The sequence below is a fragment of the Pinus tabuliformis genome, chromosome 6 (assembly GCF_031772625.1).
Source record: "Pinus tabuliformis cultivar Carrire ecotype Pingquan chromosome 6, CPIR1, whole genome shotgun sequence".
Taxonomy (NCBI): Eukaryota; Viridiplantae; Streptophyta; class Pinopsida; order Pinales; family Pinaceae; genus Pinus; species Pinus tabuliformis.
The window spans coordinates 1085480080-1085495481 of record NC_142292.1 but is presented as its reverse complement, the minus strand read 5'-3'; positions in this window follow the sequence as shown (position 1 = coordinate 1085495481).

Here is a 15402-nt window from a genome sequence, read left to right as displayed (position 1 = left end):
ACTAATAGCCGCCACACAACCCAACCCAGAGGAGGATGAGCTTCTGGGTGAGCTCAAGCAATTGTGTGTAAAAATACCACTTCTCCAAGCCATCAAGGATGTGCCGATATACAACAAGCTGGTTAAGGAGAAGTGTTTCAAACACCCAGGCAGACGGAAGAAAGATGCCTCAACTATCAATGTCATAGGACAACTGTCTGACCTTATGTTAGGACAAGTCATCTACCCAAAATATCTAGATCCTGGAAGTCCTGTAGTAGATGTTCACATCAATGGCACCATTATACCTCACACCTTGATTGATCTGGGGGCTGCCATTAATGTGATGACCAGGGATACCATGCTTAAGCTTAATCTTCAGGGTTCCTTGAGGAAGACCTCGACACTACTGCAATTAACAGATCGCTCCACCGTGACTCCCGAAGGGATTGTGGAGGATGCCTTGGTCTCTATTGACTCTTGGGAATACCCTGCAGACTTCCTGGTTCTGCAACCAAAGGCCAAGCTTACTGGATATCCTCTCATTTTGGGAAGGCCTTGGTTAGCTACTGCAGATGCTTACATAAGTTGTCGTGCAGGAAACATGACCATCAAGAATGGTCCCATGTCCAAGCAGCTAGTCCTATACCCTCCTGCCCAACCCTCCTTGGAGCATGACTTACCACTCTGGTTGGAAGAAGGAGAGGAAGACGAGGTGTACTCAGCACCTCTGTGCACCTTAGATACCACTAGAAGAGACCCCCCAACCGAGGATGACTTGATCGAGACCTTGATCCAGAATCCACCTTCCAGTGCACTACCCTTAGAGAAATTGGTGGAGGATGCCCAAGCTAGCACCCTAGTGGATCTTTGTACAACCAACCCTGTTACTCCCAGAGTCAAGAATGTGGAGTTCGGCCCTGAGAAAGCATTGAAGATCAGCTCCTCCCTATCTCCTTCCCAGGAAAAGGAGCTGTGTAGTCTGTTGGCCAATCACCTAGATGCTTTTGCTTGGAGCTATAAGGAAATGAAAGGAGTCCATCCTTCGGTCTGTACCCATCATATATACATCAAAGAGGATTGTAAACCGGTTAGGCAACCTCAGAGGAGAATGAATCCAGCCCTTAAGGACATTGTCAAGGAAGAATTGCAAAAACTGTTGGATGCCGGATTCATCTACCCCATCTCAGATAGTGAATGGGTGTCCCCTCTAGTGTTGGTTCCCAAGAAAAATGGGAAATGGAGAATCTGTGTGGACTACCGAGAACTGAACAAAGCTACCAAGAAGGACCATTTCCCTCTACCTTTCATAGATCAAGTGTTGGATGGACTGGCAGGAAAGAAGCTCTTCTCTTTCCTGGATGGGTTTAGCGGGTACAACCAAATCCAAATCAGCCCGGAAGACCAAGATAAGACCACCTTCACTTGTCCTTGGGGTACCTTTGCCTATCGAGTCCTTCCCTTTGGGCTATGCAATGCTCCTGCTACCTTTCAGAGAGCTGTCTTGAGCATCTTCTCAGAGCTGGTCCATGATGCAGTAGAAATCTATATGGATGACTTTACTCCTTATGGGGCCAACTTCTAGGAAGCATTGTCCAACCTGGGAAAAGTCCTAACCAAATGCATCGAGATGAACTTGTCCCTTAGTCCTGAAAAATGTGAATTCCTAATGACTGAAGGGACCGTGCTAGGCCATACCATTTCTTGCCAAGGATTGTAGGTGGATCCTAACAAAATTGCTCTCATCAAGAGGGTTCCACCTCCTCAAAAGGTCAGGGATGTCTGGAGTTTCTTGGGATTAGCAGGATACTACCGGAGATTCATTAAAGATTTCAGCAAGCTAGCCTCGCCATTGTTTGGCCTGTTGGCAAAAGATGTGGAGTTTAATTGGACTGACGATTGTCAGAGGGCTTTAAATGAATTAAAGGACAAGTTGGTGTCAGCCCCAATCCTAAGAGGTCCAAACTGGGCCCTACCTTTCCACATCCACACTGATGCCTCGAACAAAGCCATAAGTGCAGCTTTAGGACAAGTCGAGCAGAAACTTCCATATGCCATTTACTTTGTTAGCAAAAACTTGTCCAAAGCTGAGCTGAATTACACTGTAACCGAGAAAGAATTCTTGGCTGTGGTCCATGCATTGAACAAGTTCTGACATTATATTACTGGTTACCAGACCTTTGTACATACTGACCATGCTGCTATTAGATATTTAATGAATAAACCAGATGTGAATGCTCGTATTATTAGATGGTTACTTTTATTGCAGCAGTTTGATTTGACCATTGTTGACAAACCAGGTAGAGAAAATGTTGTTGCTGACTTTTTATCTAGATTGGATTTGTCTGCAGACGAGGATGGAACCGTGGATGACCAGATGCCCGATGAACATCTATTTGCTATTTCAGTACTCTCTCCATGGTTTACTGATATAGCAAACTATCTTGTTTCAACACAGTTCCCTCATTTACTTGGATCGGGGGCAATCTGTTCAGAAAAAGTGCCTCATTTACTTGGATCGGGGGCAATCTGTTCAAGCTTGGCCCCGATCAGATCTTAAGGCATTGTGTAAGGGAGGAGGAAGTCTTTGATATCCTCCTCACTTGTCATGATGGGCCTTGTGGAGGACATTTTGCAGCAAAGAGAACTGCCTTCAAAATCCTGCAGGCAGGTTACTATTGGCCCACACTTCATCAAGATGTCAGAAGATATGTCAGTCAGTGTGACCAATGCCAAAGAATGGGGAAACCGACCCAAAGGGATGAGATGCCTCTCCAACCTCAAGTGACTCTTGAGCCATGTGAGAAGTGGGGCATGGACTTTGTGGGCCCAATCAACCCCTCTTCGAGGCAAAGGACTTACATCATTGTGTGTACTGACTATTTGACAAAGTGGGCAGAGACCAAAGCAATCAAAGCAGCAACAGAAGAAAAGGTGGCCGAGTTCCTAAGAGAAAACATCTTCTACAAGTTTGGCTATCCAAGAGAGCTGGTCACCGATCAAGGGAGCCAGTTCACCTCCAACCTGGTTGAAGATCTCCTGGCTCATCACAAGATCAAGCATAGGACTTCCACCCCTTATCACCCTCAAGCAAATGGGCAGGTGGAAGTCACCAATAGAGCATTAGAAGGGATCTTGACTAAGGTGGTGAGCAGCAGCAGAAAGGACTGGGCAGATCGCCTGGTTGAAGCCACATGGGCTTACAACACCACTTGGGAGACCACCACCGGCTTCACACCGTATGAGCTGGTCTATGGGAAGAGAGCTTTGTTGTCCATTGAGTTTGAATACAACACTTTGAGGATGGCAGCTCAGCTGGACCTAGATCTCAGCCATGCACAACAAGAAAGGCTACTGCAGCTGAATGGACTGGATGAGCACCGAATGCAGGCCCTCCTTCACTCAGAAGTGGTTCAACTTCAGAGAAAGGTGTGGCATGACCAACATCTCCATGACAAGAAATTTCAGCCGGGAGATTGGGCTTTGTTGTATGACTCCAGATACAAAGACTTCAAGGGGAAGCTGAGAACCAGATGGCTAGGACCATATGCAGTGGAGAAATGCCATGACAATGGATTTGTCCTCATTCGAACCATTGATGAGGAAGCCATTCCCATGCTTGTCAATGGGCATCGATTGAAGATCTACAGGAGACCTCTCTCAAGACAAGAGTTCATCAAAACTATGGAGAAATCTGTATTGGTCATAGAGAAGGGTTCTGCCTCTGCCTCTGGCATACCCTGAAGGATGAAAAAAAAAGAAAAAGAAAAAAGAAAAAAAGAAAAAATAAATAAAGATTCTTGGGTGAAAACCTCTCTGAGGCGCCCAAGGCAGGTAGTAGGGGTGAAAACCTCATTGAGGCGCCCCTATCGTCTTTCAAAAAAAAAAAAAGAGAGAAAAGGTTTGAAAAAGATCCTTGAGTGAAAACCTCTCTGAGGCGCTCAGGGCAGATGGCACGGGTGAAAACCTCTTTGAGGCGCCCCTGTTATCTTTCAAAAAAAAAAAAGAGAAAAAAGAGAAAAAAAGAAAAAAACAATAAGCAAAATATGGTAAAATTGCATGCAGGTTGCAGATGTTCTATGGAGGAGAGGAAGCCCTTCAACTCAAAGCCAAGGGTCCTTATCATGCTATCAAGGAACCTCACCAGCACCTCCTCCAAGGGTACCCATGTTTTTTCAAGGTATGTGCAATTTTATCATGGTTTGAATCTTCTACAGGAAGATGCTGTCTTTCTACAAGAAGATGCAGTATTTCTACAGGAAGGCGCGGATTTTCTACAGGAAAGTACAGACTTTCTACAGGAAGGCCGAACTTTCTACAGGAAGCTCTGTGTTCTACAGGAAACTTCCTGTAGGAGTTTTGGACGGCCAGAATTCATCTTAAAAGGAGATTTCGCGACTATGGATTGGTTTGGATGCATGCAAGCCTCTGTTGGCACCCTTGCACATTGCTGTCACCTTGCTCCACCATCCTTGTCGACATGCGACCAAGTTCCCTGCACCAACAAAGAAGATCGATGAGTTCTCGCGGGAAAAGCCATTTTCAAAGTTAAACAAATGTTGGGATCTCATACCACAGGCATCAAGAGCTCCGGGAACGTGATGGAAAGGCCAGAACCTCCGTCGTGCAGCATGCACCCAAGGAGAAAGGACTGTTACGAGACACCTCGCGGGAATCCTGTAACAGTTCAACCTGCTCGAGTGGATACCATTCGTAGCACCGCCATCTGAAATGAACCGTGGGCGCATGCAAGCAAAACATCCACTCCATCGTTGGCAGCCTGTAACCACGAGCCTCTGGGTCTGTGTAAGTCGCATGCAGCAGATAGATCCACTCACCATCGTCCAAGAACCGGAAAAATCGTGTGCAGCCACGCAGGTAAGTGTCTCAACCCTTCCTTCCATCAAATCGCATGAATTTTACTTTGAAATTGTTTGCATAGCGTAAAATTGAATGGTTGAGCGGCCGTATGGCCAGTCGACTGGCCACGTCGGCTAGTTAAAGTGTAATTGGATGTTTGGGTGGCGGCCACGACAAAGAGAATGAACAGCATGCACGTGAGAACACTCTCGTCAGAGCATGAGTTTAACAGGAAAAGGCGGCGGCAAATATGTGGGAATGGATGCGGCAGCAAGTGAATACGTAGGCGGATGATGGATGACGTCGCCCAACGGTCTGGCGGGGACAGCTCATCCCCCGCGCCACGGATTGCGCCGATTCAAAATCTAATCGGCTAGATCATGCACATGCATTTATCATCCAACACTTCAAACTCGGGTGGCTATTCTGATCTCCTCTGCACTTTGATACGCCGCGCTGTTGGCTACCAGAACGCCGGTAAATCACACCTCGAGCACGGGCCAACTACAGTTCTCCCCGAGAATTGCGCACTGCTTCTACAGGAACGCAGTTCTACAGGAACGCAGTCTACAGGAACGCAGTCTTCTACAAGGAAGCGAGTGCCTCACGAAAAAGGTGGCCAATTAAAGAGGTAACCCTGAACTCTTCATGCAACTGGTTAGTAAAAGTGGCAAGACCATCGTCCACAGTCGGGTCATAAAGATATTGGTGGAATTGTTGTTTGCTGTGCCTATGCTGTCGTTCTACAGGATGTCGGTATAAGTAGACTGTGTTGAATTTTGTGGATTTTGTGCATGCTCTGTCTTAATAGACCAAATCTCTTTTGCATTTGCCACCTTTAATTAAAACGACCGTGTTCATCATGCCGGGTGGGTTTATAAGACGGGAACCCACTGATTCAACCAAACTAAGGGAAAACCCGGCAGTGGTAGAGCTCTTCACCAGAGCACAATGGATGCCTTTTTGTGATAAGCTGCAGGGCTACGATGATGAAGTGGCCGAAGAATTCTTGCAGGCTCTGAAGCCTAAATCTCAGACACTGGTCACAGTGAACTTCAGAGGTCTAAGCCTCAAGCTCACCCCGGAACATATCAGAACTTCCTATGGGTCTGCCATGGGATAAAGAGGAGAGAAAGCTGAGTCAGCAGGCAAAGAAAGAATTCTTTCCACCTGAGGAAGAATTCTCGGAGGACAAAAATGGGGTACGAAGAACGAGCCTGTTGCCACCTTGGAATGAAGTCAGTTTGCAAATCATGAAATATATTACTTGTGAAGGTCGTTTCAGCATCGTGTATGCATATCACTTTCGGCTGCTCACTGAGTTGAGGCACCGAATTGACCTTCCTGTAGAAAAAAAACTGAGCATCCCTTATTACCTCCTGCAGTCTCTAATGGAGTGTGCTACAAAGCTGAAAGAGGGAATACCAGATCAGATAGCCCACCATGGGTTGACCAAGCTTCTTGTGGAGGATGCATTGCATTCATATAAGGTTCCCCTCTCATGGGAATCCTTCCGGAATTTGACAAAAGATGGGGACATTAAGATGTTGATCGAAGAAACGGGTTCCTCCAGCAGTGAGGAACAAGAAGCAGTGGCCGAGGGACAGAGAGAAGAAGGCCAAGAGACCCCGACAACAGTACAGAAGAAAGAACAAAGGAAGAAGCATGAGGAAAAGGAGGACAAAGAAAAAGGTGGCACACCTATCTTGTCAGCAAGGGAAAAGAGGATGAAGAGCAGAATGGACAAAGCTGAGGTGGTCCACGTCAGCCCAAGTACCTCAACAGCACCTGCAAACAAAGCAAAAAGCAAAACTCAGGCAGGCAAGCAAGCAGAGGTGGAGACACCTGTGTCTACAGGAAAGCAAAAATAGGCTTCTACAGGAAGCCCAAAAACAAAAACAAAGGCTTCTACAGGAAGCCCGAAGATCATTGAGAAGCAGGCTTCTAGAGGAAGCCCAAAAGCAAAGACCAAGGCTTCTACAGGAAGCCCGAAAATTGTTGGGAAACAGGCTTCTACAGGAAGCCCAAAAACGGAGACAAAGGCTTCTACAGGAAGCCCGAAATTGCAAAAGCAGGCTTCTACAGGAAGCCTGAAGACAGAGAGAGGGCCTTCTATAGGAAGCCCGGGAGTGGCTAAAGCCGGGTCTTCTACAGGAAGCCCGAAGGCGGGAAAAAAAGAATCTTCTAAAGAAGGCCCGGAAGTGGGCAAAGCAGGGTCTTCTACAGGAAGCCCGAAATCTGAAAAGGAGGGGCCCTCTACAAGGAGCTCTGAGAGAGCAAAACGCAAGAAAGAGAAGGCTGGTATTCTAGAAAAGGAGGCAGCAGCTGCGCTGGCCGCCCTCAATACACCTCCAAAGCCGAAGGAGAAGAGAGAGAGGGAGACCCTTCTACCATCTGAAGCCAGGAGAAGCAAGAGGATAACCACGGGCAAGCCACAGCCTCCACCCGGCAGCCAAACCATTTTAGGGGATGTCCCTACTTCACCCAGTGCAAGAACCCCCTCTAAAACAGCAGCCACCCCCGAGAAGGGGAGCCCAAAAATAACTTCCTGGACACGAAAAATAGGCCAATCACCTTCCGAAGCCCGGCTCAAGGAAATAGGAAAGGGGCAAGAAGCATCACCTTCGTCACCACCAGGGGCAGAAAAGGTAGGGCCGCCAAAAACGGGAAAGGAAGAAGCGCCACCCTCGGTAGAAAAGGCAAGGCCACCAAAAACAGGAAAGGAAAAGCATACTCCGGGCTCTAGTTCTCGGCCAAAGACGAGGAGCCAGGGCAAAGTTGCTCAAGGATGAGCAAATAGTTTAGCTGGGGGGTGATGATGAGCCCCAATTTTTGGTACAATTTGGGCTCATTTGGCCTACTTGCTCTGCTCAAACCATTCATTTTTTATTGCTTATGCATTCATTTCTTGGTTTATTCGTGTTGTTTGTAGGAAGAAGGGTAGGCATTCTATCCACGTGACTAATTCATGATTTTTTCAGGTTTTGGCATTAAAATGGAGCAAAGACCACGAAAAAGGAGACAAGGAGACAATGAGGTGGCACTGCTGGTTTTTAGGAGAGGATGTCCACGGTCTTGGGGACCTTCCTCGTAATTCCCACCATAGCTCCGAGCTCCCATCCATCTCCCCACCGAGCTTAGAGGCAGCCAACTGTTCTACAGGAACAGCAGTTATAACTGTTCTACAGGAACAGCAGTTATGACTGTCCTACAGGATCAGCAGTTTAAACTTCAGTTGGACAGCCGAGCTCCACAAATCAAGGACACCTGTTGGATGATCATTTTGCATAAATACTGAGGCCGTAGCCTTGGATAGAAGCTTTTTGAACTTTTGTATTGCTCTTGTAATTGGGAAGTACGAGCTACAACTCGGTGTTTGTTCCTTTTGTAAGCCATTTTGGCATGTCATCAGACTTTCGTTTATGAATAAAGGCAGGCAGATTTTGATCTCATTCTGAGTTTCTAAGGAAGCTATAGCTCTCAGGTTAGGGCCCAACCTGAGAGCAATAGATCTCCTCGGTGTTGTAATGTTATTTGCATTTCGTTCCAGCACTTTGAGTTTTTACTTTGACATGCAATTTGAATTTACAGTCTGTTAATTTAGTCTTTTTCATGAGCTGAGATATGATTAGTTTATGGTGATTTGCTTTCAGTTGCTTAGGTTCGATAGGAGGATAGTTATAAATTATTGGAGCTCCAGAAAAAGGTTGTTAAGGCTCACTGCCATCTCTGTTAGGGATTGGGGTGCAGTCCATAACCAACCACCAAAAAGAAACGCAGTTCTTCTCACTTCCATGCAAGCTGCAACATAGACATTTTCGTTGAAGATCCATCCATGCACTTTTGACACTGAACCATACTTCTACATTTCACTTCCATGCACGAGTTTCATTTCTTGGTTTTCCATTGCTGTTCATAGGTTTCATGGCACAGTTATCATAGGTTAATGAATTCTTGTTTTTGGTGCATAAGTCATTTGTTTCATTTACGCTGCTCCATATCATTCCACTTTCTTCTTCTTCTTCTTGATCTCTCCTCAAGTCACCCATTCAGCCTCTGTCCAGCTCATTTACCCTCCAACTCATCCATTATTCACTTAGCCCCATCTACTTAAACTTTCGTTGATCCCATCCTTCCAACCATCAACCCACTGCATGCACTCTTCCTCCATCTGATTTCTCTGCTCCTGAGCCATCACCAGCTCCATCTCCATCTCACCTATCCTTCCACACCATTCCAACACTTCACCATCTCCCAAAACCTTCCACGGCCAACATCCTGTAGAATTGCACAGACTTCCTGTAGAAATCTCTGAGTTTCCTGTAGGATCCCCTGCAGACTTCCTGTAGAAGCCTGCAAACTCGGTTGTTGAGCATCCGAACGTGGTAGACTTCTATGGACTGATGCTAGAGACCCTCTGGGACCTCCCCTAGCCATCCTGACCTTGCCCATGCTTTCCTTCCATTCCAACCGCTCCTGCACAACCAAGCCCTAATCAAAAGCATCATCACAATAAATCCAACCACTTAATGAAAAAATACAAAAACATGTCTTTTAAGATGCAAGTAGCTTAGATGCATGTATTTCAGTTCACTGCAAGTAATGGCATTCTTGGTAGTAGTTTCATTCACAGTTTTGCATTCTAAGGGTCTAGCTAGTCAAATTAGGGTTTACTAGGGTTTTCATGCTTTATCGGCTTTCAGTTTCTTTCTGCAATTAGACTAGTCTCCTTTGAGTTAGCTTTCGTCCATCATTCATAAAGCTTCTTCTGTGAGCATATAGAAGTTGGCTTGAGCCCTAGCGGACTTGTGCCAGCTGACCAAGTGACAACTGCGACAAGAGCTAGTACTTGTGCATACAGCACCGTCGCTTCCAAGTTTGTACGAACTACCGGGTTGATAAAATTAGAGATAGGAAGCTCCAGGAGTTGTAGCATTATTGCTACAATACTGGAGCCCACCACTGGCAACGACGCCAATTAATGTTATCACCCCAAGAAACTCACCTAGGTTGTAAATCAGTGATGCTCAGGAACATTAAAAATTCAACAATTATGGTTGGATAAGATGATAGATAAATGAAGATATGCTGCACATTTAAGCCAGATAACCACTCCTACTATGACTATCCCCAGACATGGGTGAAGACCCCCAAACTACAAGGCTTTCAACTACCAATTACTCACAGTTTAAGGTAAAGGTGATAATGGAGAAGACTAATTGCACCAGCAGATGCACAGGACCCTGTGATGGCCAGCTGCAATCAGTTATAAGATCTGTGAAACTATTTTTTAACACACAGGCAGGATGACAGCTCCCTGAGGTCAAAGCAACAACAATCTGCAAGCAATTTCAATGGACCACTAAATTATAACATAGAGGTGGGATGACAGCCCCTCTGATATTAAAATCCACAGCACATCAAACAAATGCAAGCAGGCACAGCCTGGAACAAGAAAGAAAAGTGGAAAGTGAGCATATGACAACAAAAGAAGCTTGTATTAGTGAAGATCAAGACCAGAAGCTGAAGGTCTCATAGTATTTACAGTCTCCAGAAGTTAAAGGCAACAATAAAACTATCATTCATCAAATACTCATCAATCTCACTACATTGGTTTTTTCAGTATATATGGTGTCTCATTACACAATCTCTCTGTTAGCTATGCGTGGAGGAGCCCATAAATGGCCACCAACCACATTTACATTCAGGAGTGGGCCTCTGGTACAAATCTGGCCGTGCTGTAAATGTATTTGACCCCTCTGTTTCTCTGCAGTCCTCCTTTGAGCAGGTGGCATGAAATACCAAAGGAGCCATAACCATTGAATGCAATGATCTGATAAACAATGTCCTGCTTCCTCCTCGGCCATACTTTTGATTAATGGCAGCTGCTGAATCATTAAACGGCTCAATCATGACTATTTGGCTTTTAAAACAGTGAAACACTGCTACACTATTCATTCCTGCCCATCACTGTTTCAACTTTGGCTTTAAAAGGTGCATGCATGGTTCATTCAACTATCGGGTCCGCCTTTAGGGCCGCAATTCATATTAAAACAGGCCCATCCTTTATTTTTTTTAATATTTGCAAATACAGGCAAGGCTGCCGCAGAACCATGAAAAATGGCTTTGGCGGACTTGAATCATATATATATATATATATATATATATATATATATATATATATATATATATCGTTTCAGAACCCTTTCGGATCCAAAAACCCATCGCAATCGCACCCACCAGGCATCCCTTGAATTTCTTTATACATTGAAAATACACAAAAAAACATTGAAAATGCGACGGGCGCGGACTTGAAATGTTATAAAATGGAGTGTTGTACGTCCATCGGGTCCGGCCCATTGGGACGCAAACATAAAAGGCCCATGCTCCATTGTAAATGCCGATACCGATACGCCGATGCGATATCGACGATCGCTCATCGCTCAATAATAAAGCCCCTTTTGTAAGTCCTCCATTGTGATACGCCAATGTGATATCAGCGATCGCTCATCGGCGATGTCTCATGTCGTTGCCGCTGCCTCCCCGACTTGAGATATGCCGACGCGATCTAGACCGTTGATCGGCTAGATCCAACGGCTGAGATTGATGCGAATCCTTAAGCCTACGCTTTTGATTTTTACATGGTTTTTGGGGTATTTCCACCTCCCGATAGTGTATTTCTACCCTCCAAAGGGCTTTCCCCTTCAATTTTTTCGATCGGTGGAAGACTTTTAGCCATAATTTGAGAATTTGAATAGCAACCATGGATCCTTTGGCATATTTATAAGTGTAATTGCAGCCTTTGAGAGTGTTTGAATCCATTTTTCATAGTTTTGCACAGCAAAGCTAACAACATCCATATAAGATAATCGGAGTGACTAAAGTTTCAAAGAGGAGCTTCTTTCTATCGCACATTACGAGGTTTTCCGTTTTACAATTATTTTCAAGACCAAAATAAGCTTTCCATCCCCCATTAGCTTGTGATGAATATCAATTCCTAGGTACTTGTAGGAAGACACTTCCTCCAAGTTACTATTGTCATACATAAAATTAGCGTAAGTGCCCTTCTTGGATTTGATAATCATAACTTTTTTTTTGTCAGTGTTAACAATCATACCAAATATCAATATTTGTGATATTTGATAATTTGGAAGGTTGTTATTTAAAGTAATTCAAAGTGTTATTTTCAATACTGATATTAATATAAATATTAAATATATACCATTAACACCGCTTATTTCAACACACTAATATGAATGTGCATGTGGTTGATATATGTCTATGTGATTGTGCTAGTATATCACTAACTATAAAGTTAGATGTAAACCCAACAAAAATACATGTTTGAAAGTTCCATTATTATATACTAATAATCGATATATATTAATTAACCCCACACACATATATATATATAATATTATTTAATAATAATATAATTAATTAATAATAACAATAATTAATTTAAAATAATAATAATAATAATTAATTAAAAATAATTAACATATATTAACCATAATTATTTATTAAAATAATAATAATAATTTTATTAATATTTTTATTTTTATTATTATTTATTAATCAATATTTAAGAATTATGGTTATTATTGTGATAAATATATAATAATGATATTATTGTAACAAAATATATAATAATAAAAATAGCAAAAATATTATTATTATTAGTTATTAGTTTGTATTAATTATATACTTATGAATATGTATTTTAATAGATGAATGAGATTTTCTTTCATCTCAATATTCTATATTAATATAAATATTAAATTTATACCATTAACCATATTTATTTGAATAAATATACTTGTGCTACTCTATCATAAATTATAAAATTAGATGTAAATTCTTTTGGATTTCTACATAATTAATAATATAAATATTAAATTTATACCAGCATTTAATAAATATAAGTGCGCTACTATATCCCCAACTATAAAATTACATATAAACTCTTTTGGGTTTCCACAAGGTTAGTCACAAAAAGCACGTTTGAAAGTTACATTATTATATACTTAAAATATGATGAGTTGTTGAACCATAAAAGTGGTAATGGAAACGGAACCAATTACCATCTGAATTTCTGTGCTCAGATTGTTTTTATTATATATTTCCTCCACGGTTTGACAGTGAAAACGATAACCACCTCGCAGAATATATTTTTCACTTTAGTCAACTCCATTGAAAAAATTAACAACGTGTGATTATTTTTGTGGGAACTGTTTCGTGTTTGGTGAAATAGGTGAAATTGTATTTTTTTCATTAAATATTTATTTGAATTTAAAACTTGGAAAAACTCATTAAGATTATAGAAATTTTCTACCTCAAACTTATCATTTTACCCATTTTAATATATATATATATATATATATATATATAAAGATTTATTTAATGAGTTTGGTGAAGTCAATTGAGGTTTCTTCAATATACACGTACTTTCGGCTCGGTGGAGGCGCGATGCCAATTAAAGCTCTTTTAGTGGAGATGGAGATCGTGTTTATTATATGTATTCAACCCGGGTGCAATTGATTCAAAAGGAATGAGATGTGTTCTCATTTGATTTGATTAGACTTCCGCTGCAGTGAATAAGTAGCAAAGAGACTTTCACTAGGAACAGATTCCTGATCTAAGTCTTACACGTAAATAATGAAATGACTCTATCCTATAATATATTTCTCTATTAACTTTAACACTTCCCCTTAATGGAGAAAGGGTTCACTAGCACTCCTAACATCTCCCTAAATAATTCAAATTTAATTCTTCCAAGAGGCTTAGTAAAATATCTGCAGCATTGTCACAAGTATTACAATATTCAATATGGATTTCCTTTGACTGAACTTTCTCTTTAACAAAGTGAAACTGTGTATCAATATGCTTGGGGTTTTTATGAAACACTGGATTATTTGCAAGTTTGATTGAGCTTTGGTTATCACATCTAATAACAGTTGCATCTTTTTGTTCTTCTCCAGCATCCTGGAGAAGTCTCCTCAACCAAACTGCCTCACATGTTGTTGCACACATTGCTTGATACTCTACTTTTGCTGAAGACAATGATACAGTGTTCTACTTCTTGTTTCTCCATGCAATGATCCCAAACCTAATGCTAAATGCATAGCCTATTATGGATCGTCAGTCATCCAGATTTCTGGCCCAGTTTGAGTTTAATAAACCTGTCAATCTAACATCAAACAAATCAGTATATTTAATACACAAGTCTAAGGTTCCTTGAAGATACCTTAAGACGCCTTTCGCTGCAACCCAATGATTCTCAAGAGCCTTTGACATGAATTGACTCAATACACTGATTGCAAAAGCCAAATCCGGCCTAGTTGTAGCCAAGTAAATTAGACTCCCATCGAGTTGTCTATACAATGTTGCATCGACCTCCTTAGAACCATCATTACTTTGAAGTTTGGTATTTTGTTGTAAATGCACTGATGTTGCTTTTTGCTGATCCATTCTGAACTTTTTCAATAAACTCTTGAAATACTTTGAACTTTCCCTCAGACAAAAAATTCTGGCCAGAATCCCTCATGACTTCAAGAACCAAACAATAGTGTAACTCTTTGAGGTCTTTCATCTCAAAAACCTGTGACATCTGCTCTTTGATTTCATTAATGAGTTCATCAACATTTCCTATAATGATAAGATCATCTACATATAAAGAAATCTAAATAGTTTGCCCTTTTTCATCAAACATTGTAAACAAATTAGGGTCATTCTTGCTTCTTTTATAACTATGATGTAGAAAAAATGAATCAATTTTATCATACCATGACCTGGGTACCTGTTTTAGTCCATACAATGCTTTCTTCAATCTACAGAGTAAATGTTCCTCCCCCTATTTAACAAACCCTTCACGTTGCATTAAATACACTTCTTTTAATTCCCCATTTAAGAACGCAGATTTCACATCTCGCTGGTGTATCGTCCAATGATGTTTGGTAGCTAAAGCAATTAACATTCTAATTGTGTTTAATTTAGATATAGGGGCGAAGGTTTCCTCATAGTCTATGCTTTCTTTCTGCGAGTACCCCTTTGCAACTAGCCTAGCTTTATATTTTTCTATGCTCCCATCTGCTTTAAATTTAGGCTTGTATAACCATTTTCAACCTATGGGTTGTTTGCCTTCAGGTAGTTCAACTAGATCCCAGGTTTTGTTTTTAAGTATTGACTCATATTCCTCTTCCATGGTTGCCCTCCATTCACTATATTGACTTGCTTCTTTATAATTAGAGGGTTCAACAACATTTAACATACTAGTTATAAGAGCATGATCCCTATATCTTGTTGGCAACTGAATTTTCCTACCTGATCTCCTGAGTGGTGGAATAGCTTCAAATCTATTCTGATCATCCCTTGGTGGACTTAGCCTGCTCCTTGCATCTGTACCATCCACATCTTCCTTTTTCTGTTGTTGTTGTTGCTGATGTTGTTGTTGCTGCTCATGGTTATCCCTTTCATCACTTCCATCTTCCACCAGTAAAGGCATGTGCCATTCTTCATTGCTTCTTTCATGGTTTCCATCATCAACCTGCTCATGGAATACCA